This window comes from Colletes latitarsis, chromosome 6, assembly GCF_051014445.1.
Source record: "Colletes latitarsis isolate SP2378_abdomen chromosome 6, iyColLati1, whole genome shotgun sequence".
Taxonomy (NCBI): domain Eukaryota; kingdom Metazoa; phylum Arthropoda; class Insecta; order Hymenoptera; family Colletidae; genus Colletes; species Colletes latitarsis.
In genome coordinates, this window is record NC_135139.1 from 14290663 (window position 1) to 14308265 (window position 17603).

Here is a 17603-nt window from a genome sequence, read left to right on the forward strand (position 1 = left end):
AAAAGAAAACGTATTAGTGGTAGAGTTTCATAAACGACAACCATTCTATTATTATAACGAAAGGACCCCTAATTTATAGTTAGACGTTTGGCTCTAGTAATAGTTTTTAAATCATTTTAAAATTTGTAATATACACGTCCTTAGTATTGTAAGAACAAATCTATACATAAATGTCATTCATTCAAATTCGATGCTATACAAGCTTGCACTATAGATCAGATTATAATATTGCTTTATGTTGAAAACACAACAAATTTAAAAAAGGAACAAAAGTTGATTTATATAAATATATAAATTGATTTCTTGATAAGTTAATTTCTTGAAATCTTAGTGTGAACTTTTTTATTCTTGAGATAAGCGCAATAAGCCCTCCAAAGTTTAACCATTTACTTCTCGAGTAGTAGAAGTTCCACACGCGTATACTTCAAAGGTTATTGCATACGACGAGAACGCTTAGTCATGCAAGGGTTAAAGGGTTTTGCTGAAGTGACAGGTTAAGAAATAAAATTTCTTTTGAGATTGGTATCTAAGCGGATGAAGTTTTCATTTATTTCTTAGAAGTAATCTATCAAATCCTGTGATTATCTAAAATACAAAAACACGGTAGTCATTAATCTACATTAATGTTGACGTCGTTCAGAATAAGGATTCTTTTACTTTTGCGATTTTCTATATTGTATAACATTTGATTTTTACTTTACATTTGTAGCATTTTATTGGTGATGATGTGAAAAGTTTATTGAAAATACTGCAAATTAATGCACTAATGGAACCTAAACTAATGTAGATTATTAAATTTCCTTGATGTTTGAATTTAGACAAATTTGTAATTGAGTACCGTATCCATCAGTTCAGGTCAATATTGGGCAAAATTTAATCAAAACAACGATTAGCGACTGACAATTCAATTAACCGTAAACCACTCAGGATGATTGACAGTTAAATTGCTTCTAACTTTGTTATAAATATAATATTTATAAATTTAATTTTGAGAAATTTGTACTGCGTTTGTTGTAAACATGTAAATGCAATAATCGAGGTTCTACATATAGAGAAACGTTCACTTACTAAATTTATTAATTTTCTAAATATGTATTAATTTCGCTTGTAAAATATTAATTTAATTTCAAAAATTCTATATATATTAATAGAGCTGTTTTTATAAATTCTAATGATATATGTTTCTAGTAAGAGTAGGTTGCATTTTATTTTCCACGTAATACAGTACCCAAACACATGTTTACACAAACCAATCTGCACAACAATTGAAACAATCGACAATGTTTATATTTTGTACGTAGTTAGAGGGGAAATGAAACTATACAATGGACAAACATAACTCTGTACACTGTTGCAGCAAAAAAATAGAGAAAACTATTCCTTAAATTTTGTCGTCACAGTATGTCAGTATGTTAAAATTTAAAGTTTCCTTTTTTATCTTTTTGGTAAAGAATTAAAAGTTTTATTGTACTAGACTTTTAGGCACATGAAGAGAGACCCTTAAACTATACGACAATGTTTTTCTAGTTCATTTTTAATTACCTTTTATTAAATAGTAGTTAAGTCTTTTAATCCTATGCGACGATGTTAACTATAGTTAACGAACGAAAACTTTTCTTAAAGCTGGTTGGTTTCCACTGGAACTAAAACTGAAAACCAACCAATTCTAAGAAAATGTTTCATTCGTTGCGTTCCGATCTCTATCATGAAAACCTCGTTTATCCATAAGTAATGTAATCAAATTGCTCGTTAGAATTCCCAACCGCGTTATTCTCCGCAGAATCATTCACAGAACCCATTGCTTTCTCTCTCTCTCTCTCTCCCTCTCCCGTATGTCACAGTCGCGGAATCGTTGCTGTGGGAGGGAGAAAGGAGAAAATCGTGAAAAGCTGTCGCGAGCGGGAGACTCTGGCGAGAAGGAGAGACCACGAGGCTGAAAGGCGCGATCGAGAAAGAGTAAAAGGCAAGATCGGGAACGGCACAATCCTTTCTTTCTCTTTCTCTGTCTATCCGCCCCTCTGTTTCTGTTTCGCCGGTTACCTGAGAATCGGGGAATGTCCTCGTAGCGAGAGTGGTCGTCAGTGTCTCGGTAGACCTCCATCTGGAGCCTAGCACTCTTCAGGAAACGATCGGGCCGGTTTGTTCGCGTGCCACTCAGCGTCACGTGCGCTCTCGAACGCGCTGCTTGTGGTCTCGAGGCGACAGCTCCTGGCGCCGATGACACACAAGGATCCCGAAGGTATACAGGAACAACGCAACCCGAGTTGTCGATCGACACCGCTTCCGATCCGATTCGTTCGTATTCTGTCCTATCCGCGCGTTGACCAACGCGTCGCGGCTTCGGCGATCCGGAAACCTTGTAACGCGAGGCACCGTGCGATCGGTATGTGTCCAGTGAAATTCTAGAACGAGGGTTCGTCGAACGGAACGCAAACGGGACGATGGAGAAAGACCGAGAGCTATCGGTCGTTCGGTTTTCGGTTAAATAGCCGCGCGCGATTTTTCAAACATCAACGGTTAACGGAGAAATAACAGTCTGCTAATAAGAGCACAGGGTGTTAGCAAACCGTCGATATCAACTTTAGGGGTTGATATCTCTAAAATTGTCGATTTAGAAAAATGCAGAGATTCTGGAGAGTCGTTCCGAGCACAAAATTGTATCATGACGTTTGAATCCTTGTGGCTCTTCGAACAATCATGTAAATATAAATAGAATCCAGAAAGAATTAAGAGGACTCACACAATTTTACTCATAAAATCATATCTCTAAATATGTGTCTACACAAATATAAGAAAAAGTTTCTTTTTAATTTCTTTTACATATGTGATAGTAAATGAAATATTTAAAACGACACAAATGGTACTCCTGTTAAAATTTTAATACATATGTACAAAATTTGAAAATTCTATAACATAATTACAATAGTTAAAAAGTGAATACCGACAAGCCACGTGCTAGTCAATTTTTTTACTGGCAAAATGTGATTATACAACTTTAAAACACCCTTTTCTTGGCCAAACCTCCCACTGTCAATGATTTCTATCAAATCCTATACCTTAAAATCACAGTCTTTTCACAGTATTTTCCAAAATTGGGCGTTTGAGGTCTAAAGAGATATCTACTAACAAGAGGGTGAATATAAAAGGGAATGGAGAATGGTACGTTTATCCAAAACATTTTTTTTAAAAATAAAATATTTTCCGAATTAATAGACTCATTCAGTACTCGCGTTTGAAAAAAATGTTTTGCTTTGCCAAAAGTCTATTTTTTCCCGTTAAAATTTTTTGAAAAGTTTGAATACCCACGGCTGCGTACGGTTAACGATGAACTATCGAACGGAATCGAAACTAGAGCGTGGAATGACATAGAACTCGTTTTCCAACGCTTGCAATCGCGCTTTGCAAACGTCCAACGGGCGACAATTAGCCGAAAGAAGGACGCGCGTTGTTAATGACGACAGTTACGGTCAATTCGTGACGTGCATTGTGTAGCTAATAGTTGGCTCGTTCGACGTTAAACGAGGCATAACTCTTCCCCGCGAGACATTCGATGACATTACATCAGCAACGGTGCCGTGCGCCCGGCCACGAAGGAAATTGTTTGGAATGACGGGACGAAAACCTCGAACGCGATTCGCGATTCGCGATTCCCGTGGAATTTAATCGAATCGATCTCGACTGTATCAGAACCGCCGGATGATGCCGCGAGAACGAGCGCGGGCTCTAATCGGCAGGAAATAATTTGTTTGGTCAAGCACCGGTTACGTGGAATCTGATTGGTTGCAGATGATCGATCGGTTTACGGGCTGCGCCGAGGCATTAGGGCCCGTTCATTGGTTATCGTTCGCTAATCGTTCGACCGTGATTCCCCCACCCCCCAATCAGCAGCGCGAAGGAAAACGATCGTTCGAAATTTATAACATTTCGCAAATTAGTACGATTCTTTCGTTTCGCGATCGAGTACCGCAACAAAGTGTGATCGAAGCAAAAATTGTGGACAAAAAACTGGTAATTTCATATAAATATTATTTCTTAACACAATTATTCTAAAGTTGATAAAATGATATAAGGAGAAATATTTGTATTCGTGGCAAATAATAGAATAATGGACCACCTTCGTAACATCTGTAAACTCTTGGCGTAGCTCGTTGCAGATATAATCCTTTTGGCGTGTTATAAAAATTCAAAAACGAAATCGGGAATAGATAATATCCGTAAAAATATACGGAAGGTTCGTTCGTTGGAATGACAATGCGCAGTTTATCGAGGCTCTCGTTGCAGCTGCAGACACTGTTGGTCTTTCGCCCGATAAATCGACGAAGGTTGCGCAACAACCTTAGATACCGAAAGCTCTACAGCCAGGTCGCGTTTAGTTTAGTTTTCAGTTTGCGTCGCTCGTTACCGGATGTGGCATTCAACTCTGAAAGGCTTCGCTTGCAATGGGGGTCAAAGGTGACGGTAAAATTATTCATTTCTTTGCGAAAAGAGTATACGACGTAATTCAATTATTAGTTAAGATATTAATACACTTTGAAAAATTACGTAAAGCAAAGAAACCTTACACAGCTTCTGAACGAGAAGCTGAAAAACAGAATTTATCAGCAGCTATAATATGCTAGGTAATTTCTTGAATACTCTCGATTCCTTTGAAGATATAAACAAAGAGTCAAAGGAACTCATTACTGATTCAAGAGTGAAAAATATTCTAATAAAAGAACAGAACAAATATTTTAAAATCGATGATATTTTTCAATGGGATGACAAGAGTTTACAGATGTTACTTTTTATAAGTGGAATGGTGTAGCTCATGAAAAAGAGAAATCTTTGACTTTGAATTATAAAAATCACGCTTATGTCCAAATATTTGTCCCATCGAAACAAAATTTATTTTTTTTAAAACGCAAATAAAAGGATTATAAACAAATCTAAAATTTTTGTTCGTTATTTGCGACTAAAATTTGCCAAACTCTGCTCTGTGCAATATACGTATGTAATCCATATTTAAGATTAAAATTTTCGTGCAACACAAATTCCGAACAAACTTCGTAATTTCGAATTTGGTTGAAAATACTTTTAAAAGCATTTGCAGAAGAAAAAAGGATTTTTGAAATTTTAACTTTCTACATTTGTGCAACCCAATAAAATCCCAGGTCAAAAATCAGTGACTTTGTCAGTGGCCAGTAGAAATAGCTGCACGATATTACACGTTATGCGCGTCTGAACCGACTTCTACGCGGGGCGTGAAAGGGACGGAAAGCTCTAGGGGATGAAAACTCCGTTTCTCCTTTGATACCGGGATTTTTCCTCCACTTGGTAATCTACGTTGGCGCGCCGGTTAAATTCGCGAAAATCTCCGTCGGGAATTCTTTCCGCGACAGAAGACAACTAGTTCGGAACGCCCGATTTCCGGTTTCTCGAGATAGTAGGAGAAAAAACCTTCCAGATCCCTTGGAATCCACGATTTAATTATTTACTTATCCTGTAAAACGTGTCTGTGCGAAGTGAAAAATGTTTTAGCTGCGTGTGTGGGAGAAAAGTAATTATTGGTCATAGAAACAATCTGATAATCTGACTCTGTAATAAAAAAAATTTCTGCACTCGTGATATTTATAGACAAAATATTTCTGTTACGTTCATTTCAATTGATTCGAAATTAAGTTGCTTCCATAAGTTTTAATCGATCGAATATTTTACTCAGTAAAAAAAATTATTTAAAGGAAGCCTTTGACCAAATTAAATGCTTGGAGAACTCTTGCACTAGTAAATAAACGATATTTGTTGCGCTAGAGAGGGTACTTCTATTATAGTAACTGGGTCAGGCTATATCTCTGTTCTAACAATAGGAGAAAAATCGCAGAAGAAAATTCTGCACATATAGTTTAATAACCTTTATTATCCTGTAATGTGATTTTTTTAACCAAGTGTCTCGGTGCATTTGCACTTCGTCTAAAATACTATGAACAAAATTCACAAAACTTCAGCCTGTAATTTAATTCTAGCAGCATTATACAAAAATTCCAATGTATTTCCTAAATATTGAACTCGAACGCTTCTTCCACTGTGAATTTGAGGAAACGTAAACAGCGACAGGGATGATTTAATTTTTGTAATTCGTAAAAAATTATTTTGATTAACCGAACAATACTGTATCGCACTTTTCTGCAAAAATAAAATATCAGTCTCGATATTTCTTCCCACTTATAAAATTTCGTTTTCGCGTTCATGAAATATCGAAGCTTCCCAACGCGCGGAGAAATTTCGTTCACGAATTCCGTTCTCGTTCAGATCGCCGACAAATTGCTCCGTTCCAGTGCCATCTTACGGTGATGCATTCTAGCCGAAAGAAGTGCGTCGGGGAATTTTAAGTGACGTTCGTAGTGCCGCAGGTGCGAAACAGTCTCATGTGTCATAGCCCGTGCCAGCGACCCAGCTAAGAGAAGAGAAGAACACTGGGTGGAATTCCTTTAACCAACTCGAAGAAACGGTGAGTCAAACGAGATAAAGTTTAATGAGACTTTGGCCTGAAACTTTTCATGCACGACTGTCCTGGGAAGTTACTGTTCTAATTTTTGGAACAGTAACTTCACGACGTCGTCATTGGGGCTGCTTAGCGTCCATCAATTTCATGAGAAGTGGCGATTGGTAATTATAGAGCAGAAAATACAGTTATGATTTCTACAGAAATTCTAAAGACTGCTACTGTATCTAGTTCCAGAAACAATACGGTGTTAGGACTAGTTTACTATCAATTTGTTTTTAGAATATTACATGCTACCAATGCAAGAAACGTATCTGAACTCTTATTTACTCGTGTCACGTTACTCGTTTGGTTGTATCTGATTATTAAACAATGTGTAAATGATCCATACGAAATTATAAAGCGTCTTGTGAAAGGATTTTTTCATTAAGAATTTCGTTAAATTTATTTCGATTGTTGCAGTGAAAATGAAGTATAATGCGATATTAAAATATTCAAGGTACAATCTGCACGGTACTTCTTCCGACAAAGAAGTTATTGCTACCATCGCATAACGAAGCTCTTAGAACCGTATAACCTTCCTTGGAATATAGTTTCACATTGTTCGGAATAGCAGAAATATTTTAGACAAAGAAACCTACTGCATGTAACATGGTGAAGTGAAATTTAAAACGAAATGAGAAAGAAGGCTCTTCTCGCCAAGATAAAACGAAAAAATAAAAGGTTTCGCTTCCTACAGAGGGAGAAATTAACTGGTGAATAGCTTACGAGCGCTTATCTACAATGGTATGCAAAAATAATAATTTACAAACGAAAATAATACTGTCTAAGACACGTTGAATATGGTATTATCTACCTTGTAAGCTAGAATTTTTATCGTCCGCCATTAATATTTCTATTCAGGTTCCATTGATCGAAAAGCTTTTTTGCACGAAATTACTGCCATTGGGAAGTAAATATACATGCGTTTATCTGACAGAAAACATAATTCTACGACGCTATGTCAACAGATTTAACAACTCGTGAAGGCTTGAAAGAAAGAATTAAAGAATTATGGAAGCATAGACTCCAGATAGGAAGAATTTCTAGACTTACGTTTACATAACTTTTTCTTATCTTTAGAGGTAAAATAGGGTATCAAAGTTTGGTGATCTATTTCTGAAGTGTTCTACCGTAATAACTTGATGCAACAGAATCGTGTCGTTTCTCTGCGTGAGTTAAAATCGTTCCTTTTTTCTAAACGCAAACAAATTTTCCGCTCGTTGTTTATCGAAACGAATAAAGTGGGCATCGATACCACAGATGCATCGAAACCAGACCAACGAACGAATTTACCGAACATTTGCCTGCTAATTCACCTATGCGACCAGTGTAATCCGGTTATGTTGCTGAAACCGCAGGAATGTACGTGTACGTACCTGTGCGGCTAATAGAACCTCTCCTATCCTCCGTGGCCACGTGTTTGTGCATCCGCTAGCACGCGAGCGCTCGCGTGTGGTGGCCACAGTCGGTGGAATGCACGCCCCGACCGTGAACAAAAGGGTGAGAAGGAAAGGATGTGGGTCAATGTGATTCCGCGAACTCTTTCTCCGTTCCGCGATCACATTCGCAATTTAACTCCCTAAGCCGCGTTGCAACCTTGTTCCTCGGTATGTTTTACGAACAGCCATCGTTCCTTTTCTTCCCGTTTTCTTGTATTCAAAGGAAACAATCGCTAATAGACTCGACGAGAGTTTTAAAGAGAAAGCGAATCAAACAATACCCATTCGTTCGTTGTATCGCGTGCTGTGCTTTTTATTTGGGTTAAATCGTGATTTAAAAAGTTCTTCAGAACTGCTTCCGAGCGAGAATATTTTTTTGCCAACCGAAACACATTGATGGTTACTGTACTGACACGGATGATATACGCTTGCCGCTCGAAAGTTTGAAGCAGTCTCTACCTTTATAGAAATAAAGCTTTTTCTACACAATACATGTTCGTTTCACTGGGAAATTTCACTCTTTCATCGTAAAAGAATGTAACGCTGGTATTATATAAAATAAAAATATTGGCAATGTTTATGGAAAACCCTTGCGGTATTATTTTTGCGCATTTCAAATGTTTTCGCTTTTAATAGTCGGAACAAGCGATGAAATATATTGAGACAAAACATAGATAAAAATAAAAAATGAATTAATACTTTTTCTAAAATATTTAATAGTATTAGTTCCTTATATGGATGTCACCATAACTTTATGTGCTTTTAATAAATCACCTCTCTTCTCTCATCTATCTCTCGACTTCTCTCTGCTGACCCGATTAACAGGATTTGCAGGCTAGCTAATGAATATACGAAGCTTGAACTTTTTAATATTAAAATTTTATAATTAAATTATAAGTCTCAATATCAATTCTATTTTATTCTATGCGTATTTCTATATTACATACTATATATTTTTTTATCTATAAGCGCCCTACCTCGCTTATAAAAGTATCATTACATTTTCTTTTGTACGCTAATGGATATTTACGAGTATAATAAATAAATAAATAAATAAATAAAGTCGCGAATGGGATGCACCGGATTCGACGTGCCCCCAGCTCGATTATCGATTCCGCGCTCCGGAACTCCTCGCTACGTGTCCCGCAATCGAATTGGCCAGTTTGCCGGGGCTTGCCGAACGTTTGCCCGCCAATTTACTTAGGCACGACGTGCGTGAACCTGCGACAACCTCGTTAACGTTATCGGGTACACGGTAACGCGCAAATGCGCCGCGATTATCGGCGGAAGCAAATTGCACCCGGGGTACCCTCCCTAAAGATTTAGGTTTTCCACTCCGCTATGAGCGCGCCGTGTTCCGCGAACAGGAGATGCTCATCAAATGGTTCGTAAACTCTCGTCACAGCGATCTGTATTAGTAGCAGAACTGATCTAATGATGCAAGGAATTACCAAAATCATCGTTTTAGACGTTCTGTCTTATGCGTCCCATCTAATATTAATTTGCAAATAAATTAACCCCTTAACGTACGATTTAATGTAATTTTTCAAACGTATACTATTTAATTTTGTTCAAATTTGTTCGTACAAGGAATAACCACGAAAAAGAATAGATTTGTTTTACAAATATCTCGTGAATGTTAAAATGTGTTGATTTTAGTATACAAGACTTAATGACGAATGAATAGCCTCATGATTGTGAAACTTGACATCAAGAATTTGTCAAGAGTCAGACTCGTCATTGTACGGTAAGGGGTTAATATTAGGAATTGTAGTTTATTACGTGTAAAATCTTTTATCGGGAATAAAAGTTCTTTCTGATTAAGGAAATGATCGATCCCTTGTAATGTGAAGTATACAAGTGTTCGTAACATAACTATCAGGAATGCAGGGCAATGTTTACGTCAACATGAAATATCAAGTTTTCTTTATAAACAGCATGAAAGTAGAGTCCCTGTAAATTAATGAGCCCACTTCGTCTCTCATTAATATTAATTCTGACGCGCGACGTGAATTCGCTTGTGGAAGATCTACGACTACGAATCTTGCAGAACATTGTAACTAACATCTCTGCTGCTTTAAAATAGAAATTTCAAGTACTATCTGCACGATGTATCGTAAAATATAAACAGTAAGAATGTCTTCGTACGAATGTGCTTCGTGGTTTTAAAGCGCCGGGACTATCCCTGAAATGAATCCTGCATGTTATGTTACATCCCGTGCGCTGGGGCTCTCTAAATTTCAAACAACAATCCACAGCGATTGTTAATTCCTGGCTTGAACATCGTATCGCGATTATCCAGGGAGTGCAAATTGCCCTCTGGATACCCAGAAACGGACTTTCAAGTTCTGACGTCTTAATGGCCTTGGCCCGCACTTGCTGCGGATTTAAACAGTCTCTGCTCGAAACAGAGTTAACTTCGAGTTAACTGCCGTGGCCAAGCACGAGCTTCGTTTTCTCTGGCTAGACGGAGCTGGTTCGGCCAGATCAAAACGATGTTAAGAAAATGCTCTTGCCACGGTGAAATTAATTGTACAATTTAAATTGCAAGTTTTAAAATTCGAGCAGTCACCGTCGCTGGTAGTGGTAAGCTCAAGCATCTTGGAAATAGATTTGAATTCTAACCAGTTACATTCGAAAAATGCTGGTTAGGAATTACGCAAATATTTTTCATACAAATTTAAATTCATTTTCAATTAAATAAATAATTTATAATCTAGTTTCATCGTACACCAGTTGTAAAATCAATAGGAATTGATTGAAACTTCTTTAGGTATATAGCGTTAAAGTAAATGTTAAAATAAACGTAGAAAACAGCATAAATAATAATAGTTGATATATTCGTGGGATGGAAGATAAAGAGCTTTTAAATTGAGTGTTCATTCAAGTCGATAGCGTAATTAGTTCAGGAATATAAGAGTTCGAAGCATTTGTTTACGTCTGCGAGGTCAATGACCGCGCGTGTAAATAGTAAACAGAGAGTAGTAAATTCTTGTAAATACTATGACTTCCTGGTCGCTTCCATAGTCGAATTAAAAAAATTATCCCTTCATTAAAACTACCATATCTTCAAAACGGAAAGTCAGATCGACATAAAACAGAAATCATTTTAAAGTGAAATTTAATACGCGTTTTTTATACGCATTGTTAGACCGTGAAAACTGAAGATTCTCTCCTTTCATAAAAGTGTATATTTTTTTCTGTATGCGTTTTTGGTATTTTCGCTTAAAAAAGAGCTACAAGTTGTTCTATTTTCAAAATCACTCGGTATATTCGATTTGATCCCATCACTAGTATTTACAATCGCAAATCCTGGTAAACTTTGAAAAGCTGTGTTCCACGGGCCATCCGTACAAACGTGCAATGAATCGAATCACAATTTCGATTGTTTGCCATTGTTAAATATTTACAGTAGACCCGAACAAGCGTAAATACACTCTTTTTTACAATTTGTCCATCGACAAACGCAATCACCGAAACGTTCTTTCATAGAAAGCATATAAATTTTATTGTGAACTAGCCGACGAAAGCTTCGCGTTTTCCAATTATCGACGGTTCGATTGGCGTTGATCGTCAACGTGAATTGAATATTTTTATTTCAAACAGAAAATTCGGTTTGGTTGACGGCCTTCAACCTGAAACGTTTTATTAATCCTGCAGCGTGTTGCTTGTCTTCCAAAAGTCAGCGTGTGATGAATGAAATTGCGGTTAATCCGATTGAAAACATAATGAAGCAGATTTGTAGAACTAAAATTGACGTAAATAAGTCATTTGACAAATTGTGATTACATCTGAACGATTATGTGTACACATTATTCTCCTGATTTCTGATTTAAAATTCTCGTACCCAAAATAAAACATCTTTCTGTCTAAGTTATTTCTGCTTCATTGTATTACATTATTTTCTCACCTGTTGGATAGGTGTATGTTTCTACCTACATTCCTAGTTATGAATAATAATCATTTCTTCACATATTATAAACTCGACTTTGGTAGTATGTAACAAGCCGCGAAGTAAGCCTGAGAGACGGCAAGAAACGAAATTACTGTTGAAAGTCAAACAAATACTATCTGTAAGTAAAGGTTTTTAGCGCGACTTCGTCTCTGAAGAAAACAATATGGGTTCATGAGAAATCGTTCTGCCAATGTCTGATGTTAAACTAAACGCAGAGAAAAGTAGCCTTACTTATATAAATTACTTTTAGAACAGGTGAAACCGGAAACTCGTTCGCTTAATGAGCTTAAACCGTTCTTTGGCGTCTGTGAAATTTTCGAGAATAGCAAAAGAACAGAAGATAGATGAATAGGGGAACACGTTGCGTTCTGAACATACTACTAAACTCATCAATAAGGCTTCCTACCAAACCCTTGTCTTAGGCAGAAGACAATTTGGTATTAAAGTTTAGTCGAGAATTTGCAGAAAGAAGAATGGATGCAGAGTTCGGAAGATATTCTAAGAGAATTCTTTGCAGTTCTACCATCTCTAATACCCTTAAAGAAGAGGTATTTTACTAGGTACCTTCTTCAACAGTACTTATACAGAATGGCCCGTAGCATGGAGGATCCACTTCAAGAATAGATTCTACAAATAAAAATAATAATAAAAGTTCACATAAACGTTTTACTCGACCTTGCTTTTGAGTTACGACAAGTTGCATCCATTGTATACAAAGTTCCTCTTAATAATATCGGAATGTAAAAGGATCGTACAAAGCTTCCATGAAATTGGAATAATTCCTGGACAAATCGAAAGGGTAAGATGATTTAAAACTAAAAAAATAAGATAGAATAACCATCATGATATTTACCCTTTCGAATAATTCATATTTTCCTGTAGTGTTTTTTTCCTATCGTTAAAAATAAGTACTATGTAAGTTACGAGGAACATTCTGTATATAAAATACCAGATGCAGAAGTTATGCATCGATAGTGAATCTATAATGTATCGGTATTGCTTCGGAATGCTGTTCTTCAGAAAGAAGAAATCAATACACCGCTCGCCGAGCAAAGAACTATGCACTTCTTTTCGATTCCTTGCTAGTATTCGTATCTCTTCGTCCTTGCGTTCATCGTTGTAGTCATTGGAACGTACAGTTCCACGTACAACGAATCCGTAACAATAGGTCGAGTTGAAACGGTCGAGAAACTTGCGGTCGCGTATCGAGCCACGAAACATCGTGAAATAATTGCTGCTGCGGTATCGCGTCTGTCAGTTAAGCCGTCATTACATCGCGTTCCGTGTTCTGCGGGCACAGCGGATCGTGCCATTTTCTCGATATTATTCCAACCCCTTTCCCTTCAGTTCGCTTTCTGATTTACGTAGTCGTTCGACGATGTTGATTGCTGCTTTCCTCGGTTTGTCATTAACAAAGTGACTTCGAGCACGGAAGCATTGTAAGAAATCAGTTGCATGTCGGTATACGTAGAAATCGTATTCTATCGTATACATTTACAACAAATTTCAAAAATATTGTTGTATCGAAAATTAAGCATTATGAGAAAAAATTTTATTCTCCATTATCAACTTGTATACACTACATAAGTCACTGGACATTTGGCTCGTCCGTCTTAGAAAATGCAAATTAAGGTACAGATACAATTTTCTGAAGCGACTTTACTATCTCGTTTTCTTACATATAGTAATTTTAAATTGATACTTCAATATAAATTTTATAACACTCGTATGAAGTTAAAATAAGTGTGCAACAAGTAAAATTCTTTGAGGAAGCAAACGTGTTTAAAATCGAAGAAGGATGGACAATATTACAGGAAGGTTGGAATGGTATTAATGGCAAAAATTCTAAAAAGTAATTGTCGATATAATTCCACCATTAACTTGAATTGCTAGCTAACATTTTAATCAAATTTATGACACACAATAAGAGCTATATTCCCTTTATAACGTAATGAATAAATAAGTAGCAGGTTTATTTTATAATTTACATAGTTTCACAGTGTTTTGGTTTTATTCTATGTTCGTCAAGTGTCTCGTGACTTATGGAGTCGTTTCTCTGCCAATATAAATTGAATACGACCATGTTAAAAATGCACGAACTTACAACTATACTCCAAGGGTCTTAAACGTGTGAATTCTTACTGCCAAAGTAACGAATCGCCGTTACGTATCGTGAATTCGTAAAAACGTTTAAATGTGAAATCAAATTGATTTTCTATGATCGCGGCCCAGGGCGATTCTAGATCGAAACGCAAACGCCGGGCCACTGAAAAATTCATGCCAAGCGTCCGCGAGCTGCCTAAAAATTTCAGCCGCCCGCCACGCGCGGAAGGTGTCGTTGCCACGAAACGCCGCGGCGTTTGCGGAAACAACGAGTACCAGAACGGTAATTGCACCGCGATCGATGTGTGTGCAATTGTATGCATGCGTGCGCGCATCCGAGTGCGCCTGCTGCGGTGTTTAATTGCACCTACGTTACCGGCAACCGCGGTATATTCAATCGCTAATGCTTTCTAATGCACGACGATCAAGCCCCCACTGGGTCGCCCTTTTATTCGTGTTTGTGTCGACTCGACGGCGCAATTTTTCGCCTCATTTTGCGGCGCGTATGTCGCCCCGCCGTATGCGTTGTCCTATCGAAGAGAAACGATGCATTCGAGTAAAACGTCCGTCGAGCGACAGCTTTCTATCGATTTGATTATGAATCTCTCGCTCGATTTCCTTGCGTTATTGCCTGTTTGATTTGCACGAACGAACGCGTTGGAAGAAAATACGGTTTCGTCTTTCTCTCGTACCAACTTGACCCGACAATGGCAATTCTAATTCATCTGTTAATTTTCGAAAATCATTTAATACTCGCTATCGTTAAAATAATTACTCGAACGAAGAACGTTGGGCCTTTTTAGACTCATATTAAACTTCTATAATAATGTAGAATATTTGTTTCCCCACTTGTTAAAAGATGATCCTAATTTTGTCCCAAATATTTTTTAATCTTTTGAAAAGAATACGTATTTTATTAGACTGAAGCACGCATACATTATTTGTGACACTGTAAAATGTTTTTTAGAAAGAATAATAAATCCATGGTTCACAAGTAAAAGCGATACACGTAAGATTATTATTACTGAGGGGATCGTAACGTAGGATAACACTAGTATGATAGCTTCGGCGGATTCAGACGAACTGTTCCCGGCCTCGTCACCGGGGTAAATACAATACAACACCTTCAAACCTAACAAGAAGGGGAAGGAATAAGACAGAACAGAAGGATGAAAAAAAGTTCGAACGGAAGAAGGTAATAAAATTGAGCTTCGCTGAGCCCGGCTAGAAATGGTTCGAGGCTCAGGCTCTGGTCACCAAATGTTTACCAGGACGACCAGGGTCGCACAAAACATCAGTCACCACATTACTATTAATTGGCGTATGTCAGCACGATAAAACCTTGGTGCATCTCTCTCACAAAATGTAGATGTAATTTCGACAAGCAAGTTTCAAATCGTACAGTCTGGTAATGTTCTCTGAAATGTCAAGCAATAACAGATACTATTGTTTCAAATAAAGTATTATATGAAACTATGTTTCGTTATTTTAACAATCAATATTAAAAAGTAATTTCACCTACCAATGCACATAACTTGTAGAAGAAACGAATATGGTCTTATATCTACGTCAACTTTTTTCTAATAATTCAGAATGAAACTTTATAACAAGAATGTATATCTATCTGAAAGGAAATAGGCGAAGAGCGGTATATTCTATCGTTGCCCCAGGCACCAAAATACTTGGGTACAGCGGAAGTAGTAAACAACCAGAGGGTCTGTACGTAAATGTTAGCGCTCTAATTAATATTCTAGAATAACTAGTTTCCTCAATTGAAAATTCAGGTAGACGCTTGCTTTTTGTTTGTAAATTATTATACCAGCATCTATTTTGTTGAATATGCAACTACCATTGTAATAACTCTACCACTGAGTTTCTGGTAGAAGAACGAATGACTTCATTTATAAATAAAAAGAAAGTGCAGACTTAAAGTTAACCTTGAAAGCCTCATCTTCACGAAAGTAGTGTTCCTTTTGCTCATCAGTGAAGACTTAATAAACGTATAAAATTAAATTGTAGAGTCTATAAATAACTTTAATTATGCTATAACTAGAAACCACTTTTTGTATCTTACAATTAATTGGCTACAAATTAACCCACACGAATTCAGATACTTATTTATAATTAGCGTCGAAACGTAGATCATAAAAATACTTACTATAAAGAATTACGAAACCTGCAATTTGATGGTCAAGATATCTATTTCGTTAAAATTATTTCGTAACACATTAACAATTACTGATTCAAAATAACAGCTTCTTAATGTTTATGAATTAGTTCTGGAGAATTTTAAATCAAAATAGAAATCTATCGTATCAGTATAATTTTTGATAACTAAAACTTCTGGATTTTAACCGAACCACAACTGTAACAAAAACCTATACTTATCACCGATGGATTTTACTAAATACAGTAATTGTGGTTACACTTAATTTTGCGTTCTTAAAGCTATTAGAATTCTATTATTGTTATGGCATATTAGGAAGAAAGTTTTTAAGAATTTTCGCGAAGAGCAATTTCTTAAATAATGTTTCTTCTAAATAAAAATTCCATAAACTACCACGAGACTTTCATTAATATATTAATGTTTCCAAATATCCTTTGAATGAAATTTGAATTTCGTTTCTCCTTGCCAAAACAGTGAAGAAGTAGTGGTTCAAATATTTATTTGCAGATGAAAGATAGCGACGAAACGCAGGCGTATGCTAAGCATTGTCTCTGTCGAGCGAGTTTCTTTGCCACGTTGTCCAGTGATATCGCCTAGACACGATTCGAGGCCTAATAATTCCGGCTCGGTAACTGCCTCGACGCTTAACGCTAATACTTTCTAATGCCCGTCGCCGGGGCGCGCGTGTTCTTTTGTTCGAGACATGGAATGCATCCGGTAGTTGCACGAGCGGAGGAAAAATTGCACTCTTGATCCCGAGATATCCCCGATTCTGCAACGTTGATTATCCCCAGATGCGCGAGATAAGAGTGCACGCTATACTGCCAAACGTAAAATTTTCAGTGGACAATTTTATGAACTTTCCTCGTAAATTTTTAACATGCTCTCTAATTTATAACACACGTCCAAAAATAAGACATAATTCGAGAATATACGAAAACGTGTTTAAAACTTCTTTTCTTTTCAACTTAGAATGAGAATTGCAATCAGGGGAAAAATGTGAAGAAATCATTTTTATATGTCAAATATGGCAAACAAGGCGACATAAGGAGAAAAAATATTCTGTAACACGAAATTTAAAGGTTTCGTGAAACAGAGTAGAAATAGATAACCTTGAACAAGAAAAATGAGTGTTATCAGAGTGGTATCAAAGACTGTTATGAATAAGATTGAGAAAGTACGACAAAGAACCGATGTCAAGAGTCTTATAGATGAGACAACAGAGGTAAGAGATCCATCTTTGCTTCGTGTTGAACCAGACATTGCAGAGAGAGAAGAAATGTGATCACGACCTTTGTACGTGAACTAGAAATAAGAACTTGGGACGCGTTATACGCAGGATGCAAGACGAATGAAAGACAAAGACCATATACAGTGTTTCAATGTTTGAAGAGGGAGATTACGGGAGACTGGGATTAA

The 17603-nt window shown here is 36.8% G+C and overlaps 1 protein-coding gene across 5 annotated transcripts in view; it reads left to right on the forward strand.

The window, feature by feature from the left end:
* The first annotated feature begins 2110 nt into the window (after window positions 1–2110).
* LOC143342656 (uncharacterized) overlaps window positions 2111–17603 on the forward strand; it is a 122702-nt gene continuing 107209 nt past the window's right edge. Inside the window, exons 1-2 of one of the 5 annotated variants that reach the window (XM_076766768.1) lie at window positions 2111–2239; window positions 6312–6484. The gene's annotated coding sequence lies outside the window, so the exon portion shown is untranslated. Of the gene's footprint in view, window positions 2240–4391; window positions 4459–6285; window positions 6485–17603 lie in introns of those variants that run through there. The other 4 variants (XM_076766766.1, XM_076766767.1, XM_076766769.1 and 1 more) reach the window with 4 other exon arrangements.